At 45.4% G+C, this 24,086-nt stretch overlaps 1 protein-coding gene and 1 long non-coding RNA gene across 5 annotated transcripts in view; one reads left to right on the forward strand and one right to left on the reverse strand.

Annotated features, from left to right (window-relative positions):
• ZNF512B (zinc finger protein 512B) overlaps nt 1–16,158 on the reverse strand; it is an 85,808-nt gene extending 69,650 nt beyond the window's left edge. For 2 of the 4 annotated variants that reach the window (XM_072996707.2, XM_072996705.2), the window contains exon 1: nt 15,652–15,865. The gene's annotated coding sequence lies outside the window, so the exon portion shown is untranslated. The other 2 variants (XM_072996708.2, XM_072996706.2) reach the window with 2 other exon arrangements.
• LOC144588699 (uncharacterized) overlaps nt 1–24,086 on the forward strand; it is a 186,905-nt gene that overhangs the window by 70,855 nt on the left and 91,964 nt on the right. The gene's annotated exons all lie outside the window — the stretch shown is intronic.

Genomic DNA, 24,086 nt, shown 5'->3' on the forward strand with positions numbered 1-24,086 from the left:
GTAGTCCAAGACAGACCGACAGCAATCCCCTGATTCTAGCCCTCACTGAAATATTTCCTACCAGCTCAGCCACAAACCTAATGCATTCTGTTTAAGACTATACTTTTGCCTTAAATCTTTAGACTAAAAATTGAGGGTCGTCTTATACACGGAAGTAAGCTGAGGAGAGAACAAAAACCAGTGGAGGGGAAAGCAGGGATCAAAGCGATCCTGCAGCGCTTTGATCCCTTTCCCCCTGCACTTGCTAAGCCCCACTTAGATTTCTTAATTTTGGATTAGAAAAGTGGGGGGCGTCTTATACATGGAAAAATACGGGTAACTCCTCATGTCTAAAAACAAAATAAAACAACAACTTAGCACTGCATGGAAAAGAGTAGCTAGGATTTTTCTTCCTGGCACATTAGATTTCTACTAAGAGGAATTAAAATAAGTTTACTTTAGACTTTTTCTTTTTTAAACTTTAAACTTCTAGAGTCCAGATACAAGCTGGTAAAGAATCCTGTGAAAATAAACCACCAACACGTGCCAAAACGTCTGTTAATTTTTAAAAAAACATGTCGAGTGTTAAATGCAGACAACTGGTTTTCTGTTTTGTTTGTTTTAAATGATGTATGGTTGCTGTTTGCTCTTCCTCAAACTAACTTTTCCCGGGGCTGTGTTGCTAAGATGTTTGTTCTTTCCACCCATCCCTCCACTGATTTAATATTTTCCTACCACTTCCTGGTTCTTTATTAACAGAAACGAATGGTTCCACGCGGTTACCCTAATGTCAAACAGTTATGTGGGTCATAAATCATCCGGTTTGTAAAATTGAATATGCAATACATTCCCTTCCTAGGTTGCCACCCTACATGCACCCGCCTTTGGGAATAAGCTTCCTATAACACCCCAGAAATTGTCAAGGTGGTGATGATGCAGACGGGTTGACCTGTGGCAGCAGCCAAGACGACAGAGGTCCTGGTGGCACCTTTGCAAATACCCTGTTTTATTTGGCAAGATCAGGTCACTTCACCAAATGCATGAATGAAGTGCATGGAGTTGTATGTGCACCCAGAAGCAAGGGTGCCCATCATTTCCAAAACCCTATTTGCTCACACTGCTGGGGTAGGGAGGGTAGCTCCCACTCACACTGCTACTTTTTTTGAGCGCCAACCTGGATAACAACCTGTTCATTCATTCATTCATTCATTCATTCATTCATTCATTCATTCATTCATTCATTCATTCATTCATTCATTCATTCATTCATTCATTCATTTCTATTCCGCCTTTCTACCCAAAAGGACTCAAGGGGGCTTACATCATTATAAATAGTATTTAAAAGCTAAAAACAGTGACTATACAAATATTTTTTTAATAAAACATTACAATGCCAAATAAAATCAATATTAAAGCACATTTAAAACCCAGCTAGTCCTTTTTCCAAACTCCGAGCAAAATCAATTTGACCTTCCTTCCCCGCCCCCTTCCCATATAAAACCTTTACAGTGGTGCCTCACAAGACAAATGTCTCACGGGACGAAAAACCCGCAAGACGATTGGTTTTTGTGATCGCTATGGTGTCTTGCAAGACGGTTTCTTCTATGGCCGTGCTTCACAAGATGGGTTCCCCCCCCAAGACCGATGCCTCGCAAGACGAAAAAATTTCATTCGTCTTGCGAGGTTTCCATAGGGGGACCACACACAGGGAACCTCGCAAGTCAGTTTTTTCGCAAGACAGCGCTTCTCGCGGAACGAATTGCATTCATCTTGTGAGGCACCACTGTATTCCTTTTTTTCTCCCACTAGCCTGTCTTTTGCCTTATGGGGCCCAATCCTGGGACTTCCCAGGGGGAACGATGGACTCTTATGAGATCCAGTGGAGACATTTCTGTTTCCTCCCATCTCTCTCCAGCCAGCAGATATGGATACTGACATTTACTCTGTTTAGCAGCAATCCTTATGCTTCCTAACTTGGAAATAAGCCCACCAAATGCAGTGGAACATATTTTTGGGTAGGTATGCACCGGATCCTAATGTCAGTGTAACTACACATTTGGCTAATAATGGGGGGAAAGACACACACTAGATTTTGCTTTCTAAAATCTGTGCTTTAAAGTTAAACTGTTCCAATTTTTCTTCTCTCATACGCACATTTAATGTTATCAGTGAAACACACTGCGCATGTAGGCTTACATATATCCTTTTGTAAAAGAGATACTTGAAATTTTGCTGACCCCCTGTTTTTAACCCATGCACCAGAATCTAGCAAATGGGAAAGCTGGTTTTCACAAGTTTCCTGTTTCTCTGGTTTGGCCCTGTGAAAGTGACATGGACAAAACTGGAACATACCTCAAAATGCACGTGCTCAACCCACACTTTGTTGCTTCCAGAGATTCAGCAGTGTTGTTGTTTTTTAACATTTAAAAGCTTTCCCGCACCCTAGTCGGAGGCCCCAAAAGTCTTTACCAGGGCAAAAAGGAGCTCCATGGATCCCTGGAAACCAAAACAGGGAGCAGGGAGCATTTAATTAATTTTAACCAACTGTACCCCGTCCCCAATCCGGGTTATGTTGGCACATTTATGCCAACGAGATTTTGCCACCCGTCTGGATCCAGAGGCAGCGACGTACTCTTTAAAAAGAAATGCACTCGTGCCTGCTTGAAATGCAGCATCTTTTCTTTCCAAAACAATGAATCAGTCGATGAGCTGTGTGCTCAATGAGTGCACAAGCATTACGTCCGTGTGTTTCAAAACTGGAAAACCAAAACCCAAATCGTGCGCTCAAGAGAGGTGGTGGCACAGAAACACGCTCCTCCTTTGAATTGCATGGATTTGAGCAGCACAGACTTGGTTCTAAACAGGTTTTTTTCCCAACCAATCTTCCAATAAATAAATATTCAATAAATATTCAATAAATCCTGTGCCCATGGCCACTCAGGACCCAATGAGTTCAACACCAAAGACATCAAAGTGGTCTCCTTGCCCCCAAACACAACACCAACATTCAGCCACTAGATCAGGGGGTCATAAGGACCTTTAAGGCTCATTACACACAGTACTGCATGGAAAAAATTGCCATCATCTCCATAGAAGAATACCCTGATAGAAAGAACTGATTTTTCTCTCTTTCTATTAATCAACTGTTTGTAGTTACTTGGGGGGAGGGGATAAGATTTATATACAGCTTTTGAGTTACACGAGAGTTTCGCAACCCCTAACCCCAGGGCTGTTGAAACAAGAAGTGACCCGAAATTTCCCCTGACACCTTTAGCGCAGTTCCTATTGCCCAACATTGATAAACGTACTGGGAAAGCAGCTACCATGTTCTCTAGACTCACAAAGAGAGTATGGCTTAATAAGAAGTTGACAGCATACACCAAAATCCAGGTCTATAGAGCCTGTGTCCTGAGCACACTCCTATACTGCAGCGAGTCCTGGAATCTTTGTGCATGGCAGGAGAGGAAGCTGAACGCGTTCCATATGCGTTGTCTCCGACGCATTTTGGTATCACCTGGCAGGACAAAATTCCAAATAGAGTAGTCCTAGAACGAACTGGAATTTTCAGCATGTATACATTATTAAAACAGTGCATATACATTATTAAAACAGCGACGTCTACGTTGGCTTGGGCATGTCGTGAGAATGGCTGATGGTCGGATTCCAAAAGATCTCCTGTATGAAGAATTAGTGCAGGGAAGCCGCCTCCGAGGGAGACCACAGCTGCGTTACAAGGACATCTGCAAGCGGGATCTGAAGGCCTTAGGAATGGACCTCAACAGATGGGAAACCCTGACATCTGAGCGTTCAGCCTGGAGGCAGGCGTTGCATCACGGCCTCTCCCAATTTGAAGAGACCCTTGTCCAGCAGGCCGAGTCAAAGAGGCAGTCCCAAAACCAGCAAAACCAGGGAGCTGGACAGGGGACAGATTGTGTTTGTCTTCAGTGTGGAAGGGATGGTCACTCTTGAATCGGCCTTCTCAGCCATACTAGACACTGTTCCAAGACCTCCATACAGAGCACGTTACCATAGTCTCTCGAGACTGAAGGATGCCTACACACATTGCCCAACAATGCAGCCAGATTGACCGGGTCGTGCAGGCACAAAAGTGAACTGATTCTACACAATTCAGCAAAAGTACCTCTGCGAATACTCTGTAATGCAAATACCCTGTAAATGAGGAATACAACAAAACAACAGCAACAACAGACACGGACTGGCAACTTTTAACGTCCTAAATCCACTCTCTCTTACTCAAGGGACAACTCTGGGTGTAACTGAATCCTCCGTTTCTCCGACATTTCTTAAAAGACTTTTCAAACACAGTCATTCACATACTAAAAAGAGGGGGGAAAGCCCGTCTTGAACCAATTGCTTATTAAACCTGTGGATTTTGACCACAAACAAACAAACAAAGAAAACCACAGAATCGTACCATTGACAAGGTGAAAGAGGACCTGAGGGTCATCTCGTCCACCCCACGGTCCGCGTAGGAATTCAAAGCTAAAGCATCCACGACATATGGCGAGCCAACCTCTGCTTAAAAAACCTCCGAAAAGGGAGAGCTGGCCACTTTCCAAGGTGTTTTGAGGTGCAAAGGCTCTTTTATCTCTTCAAATATTTAAAAAATGGCAAAATTAATCAAGCACAAAGAAGGCAAGAAAGGGTGCCCGAATTTGAGAACCTAAGCATCATGATGCCCACCCCAAAGCTACAGCCTATGATCACAAAAAAAACCTGTAATGGGGGAAAAGGAGGAATGCTCCCAGAAGCTTCTAGGGGACCTGATTCTGCCGAGGAGCACCCCCACATACACCTTGTTTTAGCCCCAAATTTGGTTTTAACTTTAAACCCAAAGTGACATCCTGCAGACTTCCTGTTTTGCTGAGTGGGGCTGGTGCCTCTGATCAGAGCATTCCCTCCCCCAAAATTCTGGGTTGATGCACCCTGGCTCCTCAACCTACGAACCTTTCATTCGCCGGGCAAAAAAAAGGTTCCCCAGAGACCCACATTTTTCCGTGTATAAGATGCCCCCATGTATAAGACACCCCTCACTTTTCTAATGCAAAATTAAGAAATCTAAGTGCGGCTTAGCAAGTGTAGGGGGAAAGAGATCAAAGTGCTGCAGGATTACTTTGATCCCTGCTTTCCCCTCCACTTGTTTTTGTTCTCTCTTCAACTTACTTCCATGTATAAGACAACCCTCAATTTTTAGTCTAAAGATTTAAGATAAAAGTATAGTCTTATACATGGAAAAATACAATACTTTGAGGTAGCACACTGTTAGTCTATGTAAACATATCCCACCAATGCATATCATCATTGAGGGGGGATCCTGTTACCACTCAACACCACTTGCTTTATTCACATAATCCTAGAGCCGCATGGGTAAGCGCATGAAAGCCTTGTCATTTCATAGGCTCAGCACTCAAGAGAATGCATGACATTAAAGGCATTACATTGACTGCATGTTAACAGAGATGACCATTAAAAAGGAAAAAAAAACCTTCATTTTGTGGCAAGCTCAGAGTTTGACACGTTACTTTTAAAAGTAATTAGTTACAATAATAATTCAAAGGAAGTTATTTGTCATTATATGTATTTTTTTCCCAGAGGTAGGAAGAGCTATGGTCCTGAAAGGGAATTTCTTCCATCTTCTCTCTCTTTTTAAAAATAACTCTTTATATTGTCAAAGAAGCAGCTATGTAACCTATACAAGCATATCCAGACAAAATAAAAATAAAATAAACATTGTGGAATCTTAAGTAACTGCCATGACAGCTATAATATAAGTTGGTTTTTAAGGTGCTGCAACATTTTTTAAATTTTTTGTTTTGGATATCTTTATGTTACCATTTCCCAGACATAACCAGAGTAATTACTTTCAGTTCCTTAAAACAAACTGTAAGCAGCACATAACCCTGCCCTCCAATCTCATGTTCTTCCTCCATGACACATAACAACAACAAAAACACCTTTAAAAAGTTACAATTACATTACAAAAAGAATGATCATCCCTCACTGGAATGCACCCAATCATTAATGTAACTTAGTTACATCTTTGCTAGTGGAAAAAGGAATGAATTACAAGTAATTACTGGCTTGTAGCTTATTGTTTAACAGCACTACGATCACCGATTCCCATAGAAGGAAAAGCAAGCCGAGGGCTGTTTCAGCTTGCTGAAAACCCAGCTTACAGCAGCCCAAATGGGAGGCAGCCCCATAGCCAGACATTTGGTGGTGGGTGAGAGGGAGCCTCTGCACTGCACAATTATAGCACTCTGATGTCACTGCAGTTCTCATGGCTCTGTTGTACAGAATCCTGACAATTCTGAAATCTATGCAGGGCCAGGCCTGGTTAATACTTCATTGTGAGGCTACTAAGCAGCGCAAGGGGTTGCATTGATGTACTAAACGGCTCGGGCCCAAGCTATCTCGTAAAAGACCGCACCTCCCTCTATCAGCCTCTCCGGGAATTAAGATCATCAGGGGAGGCCTTTCTTGTGATCTCATCACCTTCACGGACACATTTGGTGGGGACACAGGAGAGGGCCTTCTCAGTGGCTTCTCCCAGACTCTGGAACTCCCTCCCACTGGAGACCAGCCTGGCCTCATCTTGGCTATCCTTCTGCAAGCAGGTGAGGACCTTTCTCTTCAGGCAAGCTTTCTCTCCAGGACTGCTTATCAGGGAAAGGTTCTTAATGAATTGCTGTGCCTTGTTGCTTTTAAATGTGTTATTAGTATTGATTTTATTTACCATTGTTAATATAATATTTAATTCTTTTCAAAGTATTTATACATTTCCAAGCTTTTAAATATTGTCTTTTTCATGATCTATGCCACCTTAGGGAAACATGTGGGGCAGATGTAGATAGATAGATAGATAGATAGATAGATAGATAGATAGATAGATAGATAGATAGATAGATAGATAGATAGATAGATAGACAGACAGACAGACAGACAGACAGACAGACAGACAGACAGACAGACAGACAGACAGACAGACAGACAGATAGATAGATAGATAGATAGATAGATAGATAGATAGATAGATAGATAGATAGATAGATAGATAGATAGATAGATAGATAGATAGATGGGTGGGTGGATGGGTGGGTGGATGGATGGATGGATGGATGGATGGATGGATGGATGGATGGATGGATGGATGGATGGATGGATGGATGGATGGATGGATGGATGGATGGATACTCCAGCCCCATAGCAGAAGAGGTTCAATCCCTTCACATCTTCAGGTAAGCATTGCAATTGAAGACCCATTTGCCCACTGACTCCTTGGCGGTGGTACCTCGCTCACACCTTAATTTGGTTCTGTCTTCTTTATATTGGATTGTGGGGTTTCGTTGCAGTTCTGTAATTTTACATTACAATGTTTTATTGATCATCCTAAGATCTCATCCTAAGATCCATGCATACGAGACAGACAGAAATATTATAATACAGTATATGCTTTTAAATAGGTAAAGGTCCAGGAAAGCATGCAAACAGGGACCCATTAACATTTGTGATTTCCTGCTTGCTTGCTTCCTTGTTTGTTTGTTTGTTTGTGTGTTTATTATACCACCTCATTAGTGCTACACACAATTCTGGGCGGTGTGCAGCACATTCAACTATACTCTCACAATAATAGGTTTATAAATACAACCAAGAGACTATGGTTCCATAGTTTGTTAATCCAGCAATCTATGACGTCTTAATGTGGAAGGTTCCTTTTCTGGCTATCGGTAGCCAATGGAAACTCAGGTTTTTCTGGATTTAATTTTCAAAGCCACACAGAGACATTGTACTCATATCCTCCGGCAGCAATGCGTATCACAGGTTCATTACGTACTGCAAACTAGGATTGTTTGAAGGGCCCGTCATTCCCGTGCTTTGAAAGGAAACGAACCCTCCGTGCACTTTTCTCCGTGGCATTCACGGTCTTCTATAATTCTAGCCGGTTTGGTGCCAGCCATCTGTCAACTAAGCTGATTGCTCCTCCTGAAACTAGTACTGGAGCACGTAGGTTTACTGTAGGAAAATGGCAGATGTGTCACAAGAAATGAATGCCTTAAATTACACACACACACAGACACACACACACACACACACACGAGTTCTGGTGGTACCAAAGAAGCCACTGGGAGAGAAGACAGTCCACCACGTCTTTTACAATTCCCTCGTCTAATCAGCCTCTACCAGGGGTAGGTAATTGTATAATATATCCCTACCAATATCCGTGAATGAAATACACGGCTCCAGCAGCAGATGTGTGGTCAAAAGAGGCTGCCTGTTGCAACTCTGAATAGATCAGGGGACAAGGCCCCTCTCTTTCCAACCATAAAAGCAAACTCAGGTTGCGCATGAGCAAAAGTTCATGCTCAAAACGGAAGCAGCAGGTTCCGAGACACTTCCTTGTTTTAAAAGTAACTTGTGGGAAGCCTTTATTGCATTAAAAATGGGCAGGAGCATCTCAGAAATCTGGGAAATACAGAACGAACCCAAGAAACAGGAAGCGTTGCAGTCTTTCCCCATACAGAAAATGCCCCATTCTGTATTATAATAATAATAATAATAATAATAATAATAATAATAATAATAATAATAATAATAATAATAATAATAATAATGATGATGATGATGATGATGATGATGATGATGATGATGATGATGATGCACTGTCAAGCTGATTCCAACTTATGACTACCTTCTCCAGAGTTTCCTACATACACAGTACACAGTGGTGGCTCACCATTCCTGTCTTCTGGAGGTGCCCCAGGAATGCGCAGCTTGCCCAAAGCCACACAGGCTGGCTTTTTTCCTGAGAGGTACAGCGGGGAACTGAATTCCAGCCCCCCATCTCTGCAGCCAGGTACTCCAACCCACCGACCTATCTCTACGAACTACTTTTCAACCAGCTTCTGAACAAAAAAGACATGAGAAATGACCTACACTAGAGTATGGAAAAGTGTTTTTTTTCTCCACGACAGGGCTCCAAACAACAAGGCAAGTCAACATGCTGGCTGAGGATTCTGAGCCTTAGGGTCCAAATAAGTAAGCTTTCGCCCAAGCCTTACCACATCGAATCTTCTCGTCTAGATTTCCACAAGAAGATAACAGCCCCCAAAGCCACTGTTTCTATCAGCAGCCAAGATGCAGAGGTAGACCCGCCTTGGAACACGAATGTTCCATCCCTTAAAGTCATTGTTAATAAGGATATTAGAAGAGCACTAACAGGTCAGACAGAGTGGTGGCCAAAGCCAAAATACTGTCTGCACATAGAGCCCTGCAGAGAAGCTAACTGGACTAGCGATTACACTGTATTTTTCAGTGTATAAGACTATACTTAAAATTGATGGTCATCTTATACAGGGAAGCAAGCTGAGGAAAGAACAAAAACATCTAAAGGGGAAAGCAGGGATTAAAGTTATCCTGCAGCACTTTGAGCCCTTCCCCCCTACATTTGCTAAGCCCCACTTAGATTTCTTAATTTTGGGTTAGAAAAGTGGGGGGGGCGTCTTATACACAGAAAAATGCGGTAGCTTGTTTCAACGCAGGCAATGGGAGAGGTTCTTCCACCCACCTGAAGGCAGCAAGCTAATTTATGGGGTGTGGGACAGGCAGTGTGGCCAACACCGTTTGGTCATCCCAGGCAGAAGAGGGAACCAGCAGGTGCAGAGGAAGAAATGGGTGCAATGGACGGCTGGCCCAGAGTCCATTGAGTCAACACCTTGCTTCCCACAGGAGGCAAGCCAGGTGAGTTGCCAGTTGGACGGATAAGATGGCCAAGGCAGTGGTTTTCTGCACAGAATCCATGGGGAAATGCCTTTTGCAGTTAATAACAATCATGCGCCGTCAAGTCAATTCTGACTTACGACAACCCTTTTTTGGGGTTTTCCAGGTAGACAGTATTTAGCAGTGGTTTCCCCTTCCCTTCTTCTTCTGGGGGTCCCCTGGGACTGTGCAGCTTGCCCAAGGCCACCCAGGCTGGCTCTTCTCCCAGGAGGCACTATGAGGAATCAAACTCCCAACCTGTCTCTCTCCACATCCAGATGCCTAAACCACCGAGCTATCCAGCGCACAAAATCCACCAGCCAAACTGCTCAGGAAGATTCTGAGCACTGCAATCCAAGCGAACAACTTTTTCTTGTTCAGATGAGAGCCTCCACTGGGTGGGACGATTTATTGCTCTAGGGGTACATGTAGATGGATTCAAATAGCACGTGGATATTCGGACGCCTTGTAATGTACAATTCATTTAACTTTGCAAAAAGCAAGCCAAGGAAGCCACATCTGGCCTGCTAAGGTTTGTCCACACAACTTCCACACGTGTACTTAAAATTTGGGATGTGGTGGCACAGGTCTGAAGAGGCAGGAAAATCTGCAGCACATCTGATGAGGACTACGCTAGTGCTGCAGAAGGCATTCAAAAGACCCTGCTAGCAGACAATTAGTACATCAGGAAACAAGAGGGCCTACGAGGCCATATTAATGAAGATACTCACTCCCCTGAGTTGCATACACATCATGTTAGGACCTACAAGCCTGTCATGAAAAGCTGACTTTCCATAGCTTCACTGTTGAAATCACAAGCCCATTTAGTAGCAGGGAGGTCTCCATCACTAGATATTCAATATTAACTCCAGCAACAACCTTTTCTAAGATGCAAGCTCTTTGCTAGGAAGGAGCCTGAAGTGGAGACAAGAGGGGGATCCTTAACCCTTCCCATTCCTGTTGCCTTCCCCATGCCGCCTGTCTTCTGAGCCAGTGGTTCCCAAATGTTTATTGACTGCCTTGATTTAGAGGCCATGGCTCCCCCACCTGCAGGGAGATAAAGGAAGGGGGACACCCAGCCTACTTCCAAAGGTTCCACGGCATCACTGGCTGTGTTTGGCGGCACCCCAGGGTGTCGTGGCACACAGTTTGGGAACCCTTGTTCAAAGCTACTGTATTTTTCCGTGTACAGACATCCCCGTGTATAAGATGCCCCCCATTTTTCTAACCCCAAATTAAGAAATCTAAGTGGGGCTTAGCAAGTGGAGGGGAAAGCAGGGATCAAAGCGCTGCAGGATCGCTTTGATCCCTGCTTTCCCCTCCACTTGTTTTTGTTCTCTCCTCAGCTTACCTCTGTGTATAAGACGACCCTCAATTTTTAGTCTAAAGATTTTAGACAAAAGTATACCCGTATACACGGAAAAATACGGTATTTCACCGTAGATGGGTATATTTTCCAGGCTTGGTGACTTGACTGTTGGGAACGTTTGGGAAGAGGCCAGTTGCACGGGAGAAAGCAGGCAAGGGATACCAGCTAGTCTGGCTGCAAAAGCATCTAGAATTAGAAGCATCACACACCCCTGCAATAACCAGTGACACTAAAGAAACTGGGTTAGGATCAGTCCCCCCCCCTCCCATTTGCCTCTTTAAATTAATTGCAGGCATTGATCCATGGAATCTTTTTCCCAGTATGCTAATGATTCCCCACCATCTCGATTCTGTGCATGCTTTGTTTTCTAAGTTACTTCCAACTTACAGCAAAAGTTTTTGGACCCAGATATTCCTATACCCACTATGACCATGAGAATGTAGTGGCTATGTACTGGCTCTTTTCCTTTTCTGCAGGCAATGCATTTTTACATTTTTTTTCCCAAAAAGAAGAAGTACTGTTTATTTTGTATGGCACAGATTTCCTGCGAGGCACTTTTAAAAGGATAAAAAAGCATTAAACTCTGTATAATTCTGCTCCATCCATGCAACAGCAAATCTGTTTGTGCATTTGCTGATTTGAAGGTTGCTTCCCCCCCCCCGCTTTTCCTTTTTTTTTTACTCCAGAGGATTAACGACCACCATTGACTCTAGACTTGCCGGCATGCATAAAAGCAAATATGAATGTACAATAATGATCATTTCAAAAGACACAAAATGCGACCAGTCAAATGCAACTTGAAAAGAAACGGAAAGTCCCTGACGTCAGCTATTGAAACAAATGTTAGACTATACCAACTTGTACTCAAGTTTACACCCGTAAACTCCACCAACACACTGAGCCGAAGGCGCAAGTCCCACTTTCTCCCTCTGCTCTCCTGGAGGAGTCCCTTGTATTTTAAATCTCAACGGTCCACCTATGAAATAGAAAATGATAGCAGCCGACCTTCCATGCCCCCTGAGAAGGACAAATACATTCAAGTTCTTTACAAGTCAAACTACGCTACGCAATGAAAGTACAAAATCTTGATTCAGCTTCTGCTCTTCTACCCTAGACTTACGTGGTCTGGTTCTAATTACAGATGGATATACTGTACATCCTTAAAGGCTTGTCTTCCCCAGGAACAAACACAGCCCTGCCTAATGAAAATGCTTACCATTTTTAAATTATTATATATTTTTTGGCCTACAACTTTCAGAACTCCAAAGTATGGTCGCTGCAGGCTGAACGGGCATTCTGGGAGTTGTAGGTCCAACAGAAAACACCCCCAACATCTATAAACCATTATAGGTTCCCTGCTGTCTTCATCATGGTTTTATATGTATAGTGCTGTCCACATCCATGATACTTTAAAATTAAAAAAATAGAGGAGAGAGAGAGAGAGAGAGCATGCGCAAGGCAGAGGAGACACCCCATGTGAGAGGGAGAACCCACCACCAGGAGTTGACAAGGAGAGGCAAAACCAACGAGAGATAAAAGCAAAGCCAAAGCAGTCCCATATGTTAATTCAAGACAATCCCAGCTGGGCGACACCCGAGCTTGGAGTAGCGAATCTTCTGGACCGTGGCTTGCCGACTGCCAGCCACGCTGCGGGGAGGGGGGCGATGATTCTGAAAGTCCAAAAAAGAAACTTCACCAAGCTCTGGAGCTGATCAGAGATCTATTTCATCCACACGCCCAGGATTTCCCCATAGTGGGATTCTCAACACTTTTCCCCCCTTTTCCAACAGGTGGAACTCAAAAGATGTGACTGCCTCTGAAGATGAAGGATCCCAAGGACTAACATGACCCATGGCTTGTGGCTATGTACCATTTTTGTCTAATCATCATCATCATCATCTTAGAACTGCTGAGCTGGAAGGGAACCCTTGGGATAATCGAGTCCAGCCCCTGACAAGGAGGCACCGCAGGGGAATCGAACTCCCAACCTCTGGCTCTGCAGCCAGATGTTCAAACCACAGATGCTTAAGCCTAGATAGGAGCAGATTGGTTTTAGGGAAGAGTTTTAACAGAGGGGCGGAGGACAGCAGTAGGAGGGACTTCTAGGCAGAGTACATAATCAAACTGTGCAATGTATCTCCCAAAAGTAGCAATGAGTCGCCAATCTGGGTAAGCTGAACAAATTCATAGAGATTCAGCCCATTAATGGCTACTAATTAGGATGGCGATGTATGTAATATCTCCAGAAGCAAAAAAAACAACAACAGAGTGCATTCTATATACCCATTGTTGGAGAGCATGAACAGCCAGATGCTATTACATTCACATCATACTCATGGACCTCCCATAAGCCGCCCAGACAGCATGCAGGACCAGATAGGCTTTTTTAGTGTGATCCACCCAGAAATAGGAAAAGTTTAGGGTTATTTTGGGCTGCCATGCCCTTCGCTCTCGAGTCTCACAGCACTGAGGATTGCTTCGTTTGCTCCCCCCAACGTGGAAGCCAGCAGCCGGAAGCCACAGTGTGAGCCAACACAAAAGCACATGTTCCCATACTTCTGGTTGAAGGCCATGCGGTGGGAAACCCAGAGCTGTAACGAGCATAACTAATTATGGCATGCAGGGCAAAGGGGCTCCATCTCAGGCCGGGGAACCCACCCCCTCCCAAGAAAAAGGAGAAGGGAAGGTTGTATATTTTGAAAGGAGATCATTGATGCTTAAAAAGGAAAAAAAAGGATTGCCATTCCTTTTCCTAACACTCATTCATGGACAGCTCAGATTTTGATGCTCGGAGGCAAAGCCTCTGTTGCCCTGGCCGAGTTATGGGCGCAGGATGACCAGACTTTCGGAAAGTGAGTTTGGAATATGATGGAGGCCAAAGATCCTGCACTATTTATTGAAATCCCAAACCATGTGCAAAGTGTAACGCTTGGGAGAGCGTCCATTTCTGGATGACCACCATCACCACCACCTCCCCCTTCTATGAAACAAACTTTCTGAAGCTCTCACAAGACCAGACTGAGCGGATTTTTTTTTTTCTGGGCGGTGAAAGCTTGGCACAAGGGGAGCGCTGAGCTGCTGAAATCGCCAGGGGCCGTAAGAACAGCACGAGGTTCCAGCAGCAAAGCCAACAACTCAGCTTGGTCCCTGGGACAACCTGCTCACCCCAAATCCTGCAGCTGGAAGCGACCCAGCCCGGATGCCAACGTCTCAACACCTGGTTCAAATCCCTACTTCCTCCCCAGCTTCACTTATAGGTCTAGATCTCATTGACCTTGGCCTTTCTCAACCCTGACCTTGACTCCTATGTCCCTTTCCAGTCAAGCCATCAAAACCTTTGGGGAAAAGCCCAGCCTGGCTACCCCGTGACCTCCAAGCGACCTGCTCCCGGTCGGTCAAGACCTGAGGTGACCTCTTACCCTCTGCCCCCTCCCTCTTCATTACATTCCCACAGGTTACAGAGCCTAAATGCAGGGAAAGAGCGGGAGGGGGGGTCCCACAGCACCTGTCACTGCAAGAGACCAGGCTGTTCACTTTGCAGGTGTGGGGATGGGAGAGGGGGGGGGGTTCCAGGAGGTGCCCCCCACCTCCTCTCCCCAGCCCTCCTTTTAAAGCAGCAAAAGACCCCAAAAAAATCCCCCCCAAGCCCTTTGCATTCCGTTGGGCCCGATTCTCCTAACTCCCTGCTGCTTTCAGGATTTTTTTTAAAAATTATTTAAACAGCCCGCGCCCCACCCCTGCTTTTAAAAATAAATGAATAAATAAATGAACGCGCCACCCAAGACAAGGGAGGAGAATGCAAAGAGGTTTGGGTAGGTTCCCCCCCCCCACTCTTTTCCTTCTTCCCTCCCCCGTTTTCTCCCTCCTCCTCTTGTTGGAAGGCGAGGGGGGGTTGCAAGAGGGGCGAAGGCAGGAAGGGGAGCGCAAAAAAAAAGGCACCCAGCGAATGTACCCACCCAGGGCAAAAAAAAAGGGGGGGGGGAGAAAGGACGGGGTCGGGCCCCGGGTGGGAGAAGAGAGGGAGCCTCTCGAGCCCTCTCTTCGGCGGTGTCTTTTTTTTTTTTTTAAGGAAAAGGACACGGGAAACAAACAAACACAAAACATAAAAAAAGCATACAAAATAAATAATTAAAAAGCCAGGGAAAGCAATGAAGCAAAATGGCGACTTTTTATGCAGAAGGAGGGGAAAGAGAAAGAAGAGACCGAGAGAGAGAGAGAAGGAAGGAAGGAAGGAGGCAGAAAAGGGGATGAGAGGAAGGGAAGGAGGAAGAAGAAGCGAAGGGGGGAAAAAGAGAAAGAGAGAGAAAGGGGAAGAAGGAGGAGAAGAAAAAAGAACCCCCCGCCCGGGCTCGCTCTCTCTCTCTTTGCTCCCGATGGCCTTGGCGAGCGCAAGGAAGCGAGCGAGCGGGCAGGCGGGCGGGTGGGCGAGGGGCGACCGGGCGGAGTAAAGGAGGCGGCGGCGGCGGCGGCGCGGGGGTGGGCGAGGGCCGGGCGGGCGAAGCGGGCGAAGCGGGGGTCTCGCTTACCTCCTCGGCGCGGACAGGCGGGCGGCGCGCTCTCCGCTCCCTCGCCGCCGCCCTCCTCGCTCGCTCGCTCGCTCTCCCCGGTGCGCGCCCAGCCCGGAGCCGCCGCCGCCGCGATGCGCCCGGACGAAGCGCCGCCGCTGCTGCTGCTGCTGCCAGCGCCGGCTCATGCGCGGAGATCGCCCCCCCCCTTTTGCACACTTGCACACACACACGCACGCACCGCTTCTTCTCCCCCGCTCCCGATTTCCTTCCTTCCCTCCTTCCCTTGCTCCCCACTTCTTCTCCTCCTCCTCCTCCTCCTCCTTTTCTCTCTCTTCCCCCCCCCTTTTTCCCCGCTATCTTTGACAGTTTTACAGCTGGGGGGGAAAGGAGAGGAGGAATGGACGGGCGCGTTTCGGAAGGAGGAGAAGAAAGCGAAGCCGTTTGCAACTCTCGCGTTATCCCTTGGACGCGTGCACAAGGGCGAGGAAGGATCCGGACTCCCCGCTCCCGGGGGGCGCGGAGCCGGGCGTGGGGTGCGGGTGCGGGTGCAGGTGCGGGTGCAACACACGGCCCAGGGGTGGGCGAGGAAGGGAAGCCGGGCGATCCCGAGGTCGATCGAGGGGCCCTTGGCAAGGTGTGCCTTCCAGATCGCTAAGGAAGGGGGAAAGGAATGAGGAAGGAAAAGATGGGTGTGGGGGGGGGGTCCAGAGGGATGGGGTGGGGGCGAGGAACAAGTTTCTTTTCCCTTTCTTTTTTTTTTTTTTACGGAGATTCCCATTCCAGGTGACGCTCTTATACTTCAGTTAGCCTATGTGGTTGTGTGTTTGTGTGGTTGTGTGTGCTTCTTTGTATCCCGCCTTGCGCCTCTCCATTTCAGCCTCCCTACAACCGGGTCAGGGCAGAAGACGAGAAACTGGCAGAGGATTAAATCGCCAGTGAGTTTCGTGGCTGAGTGAGGATTTGAACCCAGATCCGAACGTGGCGCTTTAACCATTACACAGTCCTGCCTCTCATCTCCCTACCCACCACTGACGCTTGGTAAGGAAGGGGCGCCTGGCATTAGACGAGGGCTTGGAAGAGGGAATCAAACTCTGCCTAGTTTAAGAAAGTGGCCTCTCATCGTGAGACTTATTGACCTCATGGTACCCCCCCTTCTCAGATTAACAGGATCTGCTCCCCAGGTCATTTTGTATAAAGGTGCTGCACTGCAGTAATCACAGGTATGGCAGAGTCAAAGACTTCTGTGGAACCCTGAAGATACGTTTGAGCACATGGATCCATAGAGGCACATGCCAGCTGCTGACTTTGAAAGTTTTTACCTTTTTTGGCCCCAAAAGCTCTAAGGATCGCCAGCCAGCCTAGCTGGGGTCTGTAGTCAAACAATCACCTTTCCAAGTTTTGCCAAAGCATGGCTGTTCACCCCTCGGTCTGCAAAAGCTTTCAGGTCGCACCTCAAAGGTGTTCCTGACCAGAAGGTATTATGCAGCCATTTGGCGTTCCAGATTTCCAGCGGTCAGAAAAAGAAAGAAAGAAGAAGCCGTGAGAAAACAGATTTGTCCACCCGGGAGCTGAGCTGAATTCCACCAAGGAAAGAGGAGGATTGCAAGAGATAAGTTTCCTCCAAAAGCTCCCCCCACGTAAAAGGGTGGTTTGCACCACCTATGAACCGAGCTTTGCGAAAATTAACTTTTGGGGACTCGTGGTTACAGCGTTAGATTCTGAGTTAGGGGAGGAGAGGTTCTGTTTTCCTGCCGAGATGTGAAACCCATTGGATGGGTTTCACGTCTTTGGACTCTCGGCTGGCCTGCCCTCACTTGTAGGACTGTTGTGAGGATATAGTGAGAGATGAGACTCACGTAGGCCGCCTTAAGCTCACTCGAGGAGAGGCACGATGGAAAGCAATTAAATAATGAAAAAGTAACAATTCCAAGCGATGGCTGAGCGTAAACACAACCTATCTGACATGGTCAAAAGCAGCATCTTCTTGTGTTGCTAACAGAAGCCCAAAGGCCTAAAGGCTACCAACATGACTTTGACCCAACTCCGGGAGGCAGTGGAAGACAGGAGGGCCTGGCGTGCTCTGGTCCATGGGGTCACGACGACTTAACAACTAAACAACAACAGCAAAGGCCTAAAACACTTTGGGGGATTTTGAAAATCAGCTTATTAGTAAACCAGCCTGGTGGTACCCATTAGGCACAGTCCGGCGCTCGTGGCATGACGCACATCCCCTTCTGATGTTTCTGGTGAAGCAGCTCAGTCCTGGGCATGTTTCCCTTGAAGGAAGGGTGGTCAGGTTTTTAGCCTCGAGCAGACACGCATGGATTTCTGCCAAGAGTCACCATAACGACTTCTTGAATGCTGGATTAGACAGAGGTTAGTGTAGCCAGTGGTTCCCCATCTTAGGTCCCCAGATGTTCTTGGCCTACAACTCCCGGAAATCCTAGCCAGCACAGCCAGGGGTGAAGGCTTCTGGGAGTTGTAGTCCAAGAACATCTGGAGACCCACGGTTGGAAACCACTGGTCTAGGCTAGAAATTTTGCACAGTTCTGGACCTGCTGCGGGGATGGCAGGGAGGAGTGTCATATCCTGGTGGGCATAAAGAATTTTTTATAGGTTATGCCTTGTTTCAGATGAGACTCGTGCTCCTAGAAAGCTGTCGGTGGTGACAAGGAGAGACTTGGGAAATATTGCAGAAACTGCCCCAGGGCAGAATGCATGCAATATGCCACGGGATTCTCACATGGTCCTCCCCTTGGGTTTCCACCCAGCTAGCTCTTAGCCTGCAAGGCGGTTTAGCAAATGCACCAATTCTGGATGATTTAGGAAAAGAGTAGCAGTTCCGTAACTGTTCTACTCCTGGAGCCAGCTCTGATATTAGGAAGACTGAGGTAGCCACCACCGGTGGGAGAGGACAGTGCTTGAAGGGCAGGTAGTGAAACCTCTGCATTTTGCACAGCTGTGTGTGCACCATGCTGCCTGCCTTCCCCCCCCCCCCAGAACATCTCTGCATGTTGATGTCATATTCAGCGGCTAGTCTAGTCCACTTCCGTACGTGGCCTTTGCAAGGAGCTAGGAAAAAAGACCTTCTCCTTCAGGATGTGTTCATCACATCTAAGTGATAAACTTCATCTCTGGAAGTCTTATAATTCCTTCTAGTAGAAGCTGGACTCCATTCTTAAGCCGTCTTTCTGAAGCAGCTCCTCCATCTTGTCCAGGTCATGGAATCCGTTAGCTTCAACGACATACCACCCTGAACACACACGATCTTGTCTGATTTCTATGGCTCTTCTCATTGGTCTAGAAATTAAAGAAATCATTTTATTCCAGGATGCTATTATTACAACTCATTCTTTTCATCCGGCTCCTGTCAAGGAGGCACAGTCGGGGAATCAAACTCGAGACCATAAACCCCTGAGCTATCCAACTGTAGAGCACTGAATTATTGAGATTGATTGATTGATTGATTTACATTTCTATCCTGCCCAACTAGTAGGTAGGTTACTCCCCTGGCCGGCTAACAGAAGGACACACAGTCACAAACAATGACGATAAAAACAGTCAAACAAAAGTGAAAAAAGGGGGTCCCAAGGCGAAGCGGCAGGAACGTTTACGTCAGTGTTGCTTTACTTATTTCACAGTTTGATCTTCGTTGGGACTAACAACAGGATATTGGACTTAAGGTGGGAACAAGGTTCTGGAAGTGCAAAAAAAAAAAAAGGTGGGAGTGCCCTGGAACCACAATAAAAATAAATCTGGGCTCTTCTGGATAAGCAGGTTATGGATTATGGTCTTATCTTTTTAAGTCTTCTTCTGGGAAGGACATGGATGAGCCTCTTTGGGGAGACTGTGGTACTTCCTTCCAAGGCATAGTGGTTGAGTAGACATCATCTGGCATCTATGCGTTTACTTATACATAGGTAAAGGTTCCCCTTGACATTTAGTCCAGTCGTGTCCGACTCTAGGGTGCGGCGCTCATCCCTGTTTCCAAGCCGTAGAGCTAGCATTTGTCCGAAGACAGTTTCCATGGTCACATGGCCAGCGCGACTAGACACGGAACGCCGTGACCTTCCCACCGTGGTGGTACCTATTTATCCACTTGCATTTTGACATGCTTTCAAACGGCTAGGTTGGCAGGAGCTGGGATGAGCGATGGGAGCTCCCTCCATGGATTCGATCTTACGACATCTGGTCTTCTGACCTGGCAGCACAGAGGCTTCTGCGGCTTAACCCGCAGCGCCACCACGTCCCACTAGCATCTGTAAAGCTCTCCTCTAAATGAATTTATTTTTTCCCCACCTACAACTCCCCAGTACCTTCAGCCAGCATCTCTGTGCCTTCCAGTTATCTAAAAGTCCCATCACCTATAGCCGTGGTGGCAGCTGCCCCCGTCAAATCTGCCCCCTTGTCTTCTCCATTATATAAGCCACTCAGGGCATCATTTTTACTAATGGGAATGAAGAAGATGGTGCACAGGGTGATTTCTCTGCATGCATTGAGCTGCCGCTTAGCAGCCTGCTGGGAATGCCATTTAAATGGGGAGTGACATAAAAGGGAAGATTTATTAGCGTTCATCTATCTTCTCTACTTAAATAGCTCACCCCGCCCAGCTGATTGGCACCAGGGGAGGACGGGGAAGGTGTGAAGTAATTGCTGCATGCAAAATGCAGTACTGTATATGCAGAAGCCCCGAGTACTCCATTAGGATCAAATGGGTATGTTCAGTGGTTTAGGTCTCTTGCTGTGGAGCCGAAGGCTGGGAGTTCGATTCCCCACCTGGCCTCTTCTTGACAGGGGCTGGAGTCCATGAACCAGAGGTTTCCTTCTACCTCTGCAGTTCTTACAAGAAATTAATAATAGCATCCTGTTCAGAGGTGTTCTAAGGTGATGATGGTGAGAAATGCATACCAGACCTATAAGAATGATTGCAAACTGGTTGATTGCGATGGATGAAACAAAATGAAAATGAAAAAAACGGAGAAAGTGTCCATTCCTTATGTTTTTAAAGTCATCAAGATACAGTACTGTATATGATGCTGTATAATTTGTATAAATACGTATAAATTTGTATAAATATGTTAAATGATCAGCCCAAAGCAGGAGGACAGACACTATATGAACAATGATAACATCATTTCAGTATGTCCAGAATGGTGAATTCTAGGCAGTGTAAAACAGATATCTGTTCGATCTTCATAACATCCCTTTCAGGTAGGTTTGGCTCAGAAATAATCACCCTCAGAGGACCGGGCAGGTATTTTTTTTTCCTGTGGGCAACACCCTCATAAAAAATAATGTGGACAAGACACGTGAAATGATTTTTCATTTGGCGGCGGGGGGGCATTCTTGGGAGACCTCCCAGACCCTGATGCAAAAATATGTGGCTTCTGGAAGCCAGCAGAAGCAAAAATCAGGATTATTTTCAATATATTATGAAGATGATTTCCCCTTTCTCATGGGGAAGCTTTGGATTAGTGTTAAGGGAAGCATGTGGTCCATCCTAAGCAAGTCTAAGGTTAATAATACGTAGACGTGGAGTTTGAGTGGAGTTTGCTTTGTTACTCAGATGCACAAAAATCCCCTTTCCTAGGAATCTTCTAGGAATTTTTTCCATCTTATTCGTTTTATCAAGAGTTTGTGCAGCAGCCCCAGAGTAAAGCCAAAATAATGGTTGAACACCCATAATTGAGCAAAATGAAATCTGCAACTAAGGATGATGACATACCCATACATCCCTGGCTTGTAGCTGCCAGTGAAGGAGAGGTTGGTAAATCACTATTGTATTCCCAGAAAACTCTCGAAAGGGTCACTATAAATCAGAACTGGCACATTATTATTATTATTTGAAAACACATGACACAGTTTTTGACTGGTATTTTACGTATAACAAATACAACTTTTAACCAAAACCTTCAGGATCATTTAAATACCAGCATAATATGTATCTGTTCCTAATATTGCCAGGTTTCTGCAGCTCTGGCGGTGTTATTTCAACTGAACAGTAGCTGATTATAAAATTTTATCAAATTCTGTGGCATTGTTTCCAATGCTCTGATGACTATGGAGACTAGTGAAGTGTGTTTTACCCACAGGCGAGTTATTTCAATTGCCCGGTCTCTGTATTTTGTTAATTCCTTCCCCCCCCCCCCCAAATTCTTTATCTTCAACTCCGGCATCCCTTGGAATTGCAATGTCAATTATCCAGACGTTTCTTCATTGTATTACTCTTATGTCTGATATGTTATGCTCAAGGTGTCTGTCTCTTTGAATCTGAAAGTCTCATAAAAATATTATTCTTTTATTCTTATTCTTATTCTTAATAGTAGTAGTAATAGTATTTGGTCTAATAATACTATTGGTCTAATAAATTTGTGGGAATTAGAAACTTATTGGCATTTGAAAAATGGGGGAAAAAGTAAACAAATTCTGGAAGGATAGTCATGTTAGCCTGCTGAAGTCTTCCTTCCTTCCTTCCTTCCTTCCTTCCTTCCTTCCTTCCTTCCTTCCTTCCTTCCTTCCTTCCTTCCTTCCTTCCTTCCTTCCTTCCTTCCTTCCACGGGCGGTCATAGTTTTTTTTTTTACTACAACTCTCAGAATCCCCAGTTGGCTGGAACTGTACTCTCAAAAGGTAGCTTTTGGCAGGTCTATACAAGACACAACCCTGTTGGTCTGGAAGCCATTCAGGCTGCACTCTTTCCATGTTGCCTTCACTGTAAATAGATGTATACCTTGTATTATATACAGTGGGGTCTTGACTTAAAAACGGCTTGAGTTAAGAACATTTTGACTTAAGAACCACTCTCATAGGAAAATATTGACTTGACTTACATACTTAGATTTGAGTTAAGAACTGAAAAAAACCCACGTGGGAGGCAGGGAAAGTGCAAAATTTGAACTTTCAGTTAACTGTTGGCCAGTGAAAAGGGTGCCTGTCTGCTTCCTCACTCCTCCCAGCGTTTAGAGAGTGGATTGGGAGACAGTCTTCGGACTGCCTGGTACTGAACTGCCTGGACTGTATTTTCCCTGCCTTCCCTGAACCTTTCTTGACCTAAGAAAAAAAGAAACAAAATATCCCCCTCTAATGGTCGAAGGCAGAATAGCAGCTTCCCATTAGTTTCTATGGACGGAAAAGAGCAGATACGGATCAAATGGTTTTCAAAGCATTCCTATGGGAAATGCAGATTTGACCTGAGAACTTTTTGACTTGAGAACCGCCTTCCAATACGGATTAAGTTCTCAAGTCAAGACCCCACTGTAATTTGTATAATAATTTGTATAATTTTCTGAAAACATTTCTTTCAAATAATCTACAAGAAAACATTCAGCGAGACTGGGCAGAAATCAGCCTAGAAGAAAGAACATACTGTGACTGTTGAAGATCAAAACTTTTCAACATGTTGTTTCCTTTTTATTTTTGAGTAATCTTGGTTCAATCATTGATCCAAACGGAGACTGCAACCAGGACGTCAGAAGAAGACCAGGACTTGGAAGGGCGGTGACGAAGGAAGTAGAAAAGATCATCAAGTGTCAGGATGTGTCACTGGAGACCAGGACCAAGATCATCCACCCTCTTCTATTTCTGATCACCATGTATGGGTGTGAAACTTGGACCCTAAACTCTCTCTGGAGGCAAATATGTTGAAACTGTAGCTGTCCTGCTTTGGGCACATCATAAGAAGGCAGGATTCTCTGGGAAAAGACCATAACGCTGGAAAAGGTGGAAGGCATTTATAGGGTCACTATGAGTCAGAAATGACTTGATGGCATATAACAACAACATGTCTTTCCACTTCTCCTTTACCATTATCCAACTTATTTTGAGCAGGAAAAAAAAGTTATTTGTAATTTAATATGAGAAATAAACACAAACACTTGGTCAAAGTTATTTTAAACTTTAAAAGGGCAAATACTTTTTATCGTAAAAATTTTTTAAAAAAATAATTTTCCTTAAGAAACAACAGAAGCAAGACATTTGCAGCATGGATGAAGGTGGTTCTTGCAGCCTATGTCCCCTTGGAAGTTCTCGATGCCTCCCCATTTGGATGTTTTACAATAATGGATATTTATTTCATGAGTTAAGGGGTTTTATCGCTCTGTAACATTGATTTATACGTGGGATTGAAGAAAGTTCACCATGAGGTTTTCACCCTGGCCCAAAATCAAGGGTTGCTGTCAGACTCTGCTGACTCTTAGCATTGTTCTGTTCCTGCTCTGACCACATGATCCTGGTGTCTTAAGGACTGGGTGCAGATTTTGGGGGAAGGAGAAGAGGAAGGAAGCCACAAAGGGGGCCAAGAGGACATTTGACACTTTCAGAGCCAGCTTTCCCATAGAAGCCTATGGGCCAATTTGCAAGGTGGTTGAACACCACTGCAACCACTTTCTTATCAGGTAATCCCTAGAGTTCAGTCTATCCCAGTGCTTCCCGACCTTGGGTCTCCAGATGTTCTTGG

This window comes from Pogona vitticeps, chromosome 4 (assembly GCF_051106095.1).
Source record: "Pogona vitticeps strain Pit_001003342236 chromosome 4, PviZW2.1, whole genome shotgun sequence".
In the NCBI taxonomy this organism is placed as follows: domain Eukaryota; kingdom Metazoa; phylum Chordata; class Lepidosauria; order Squamata; family Agamidae; genus Pogona; species Pogona vitticeps.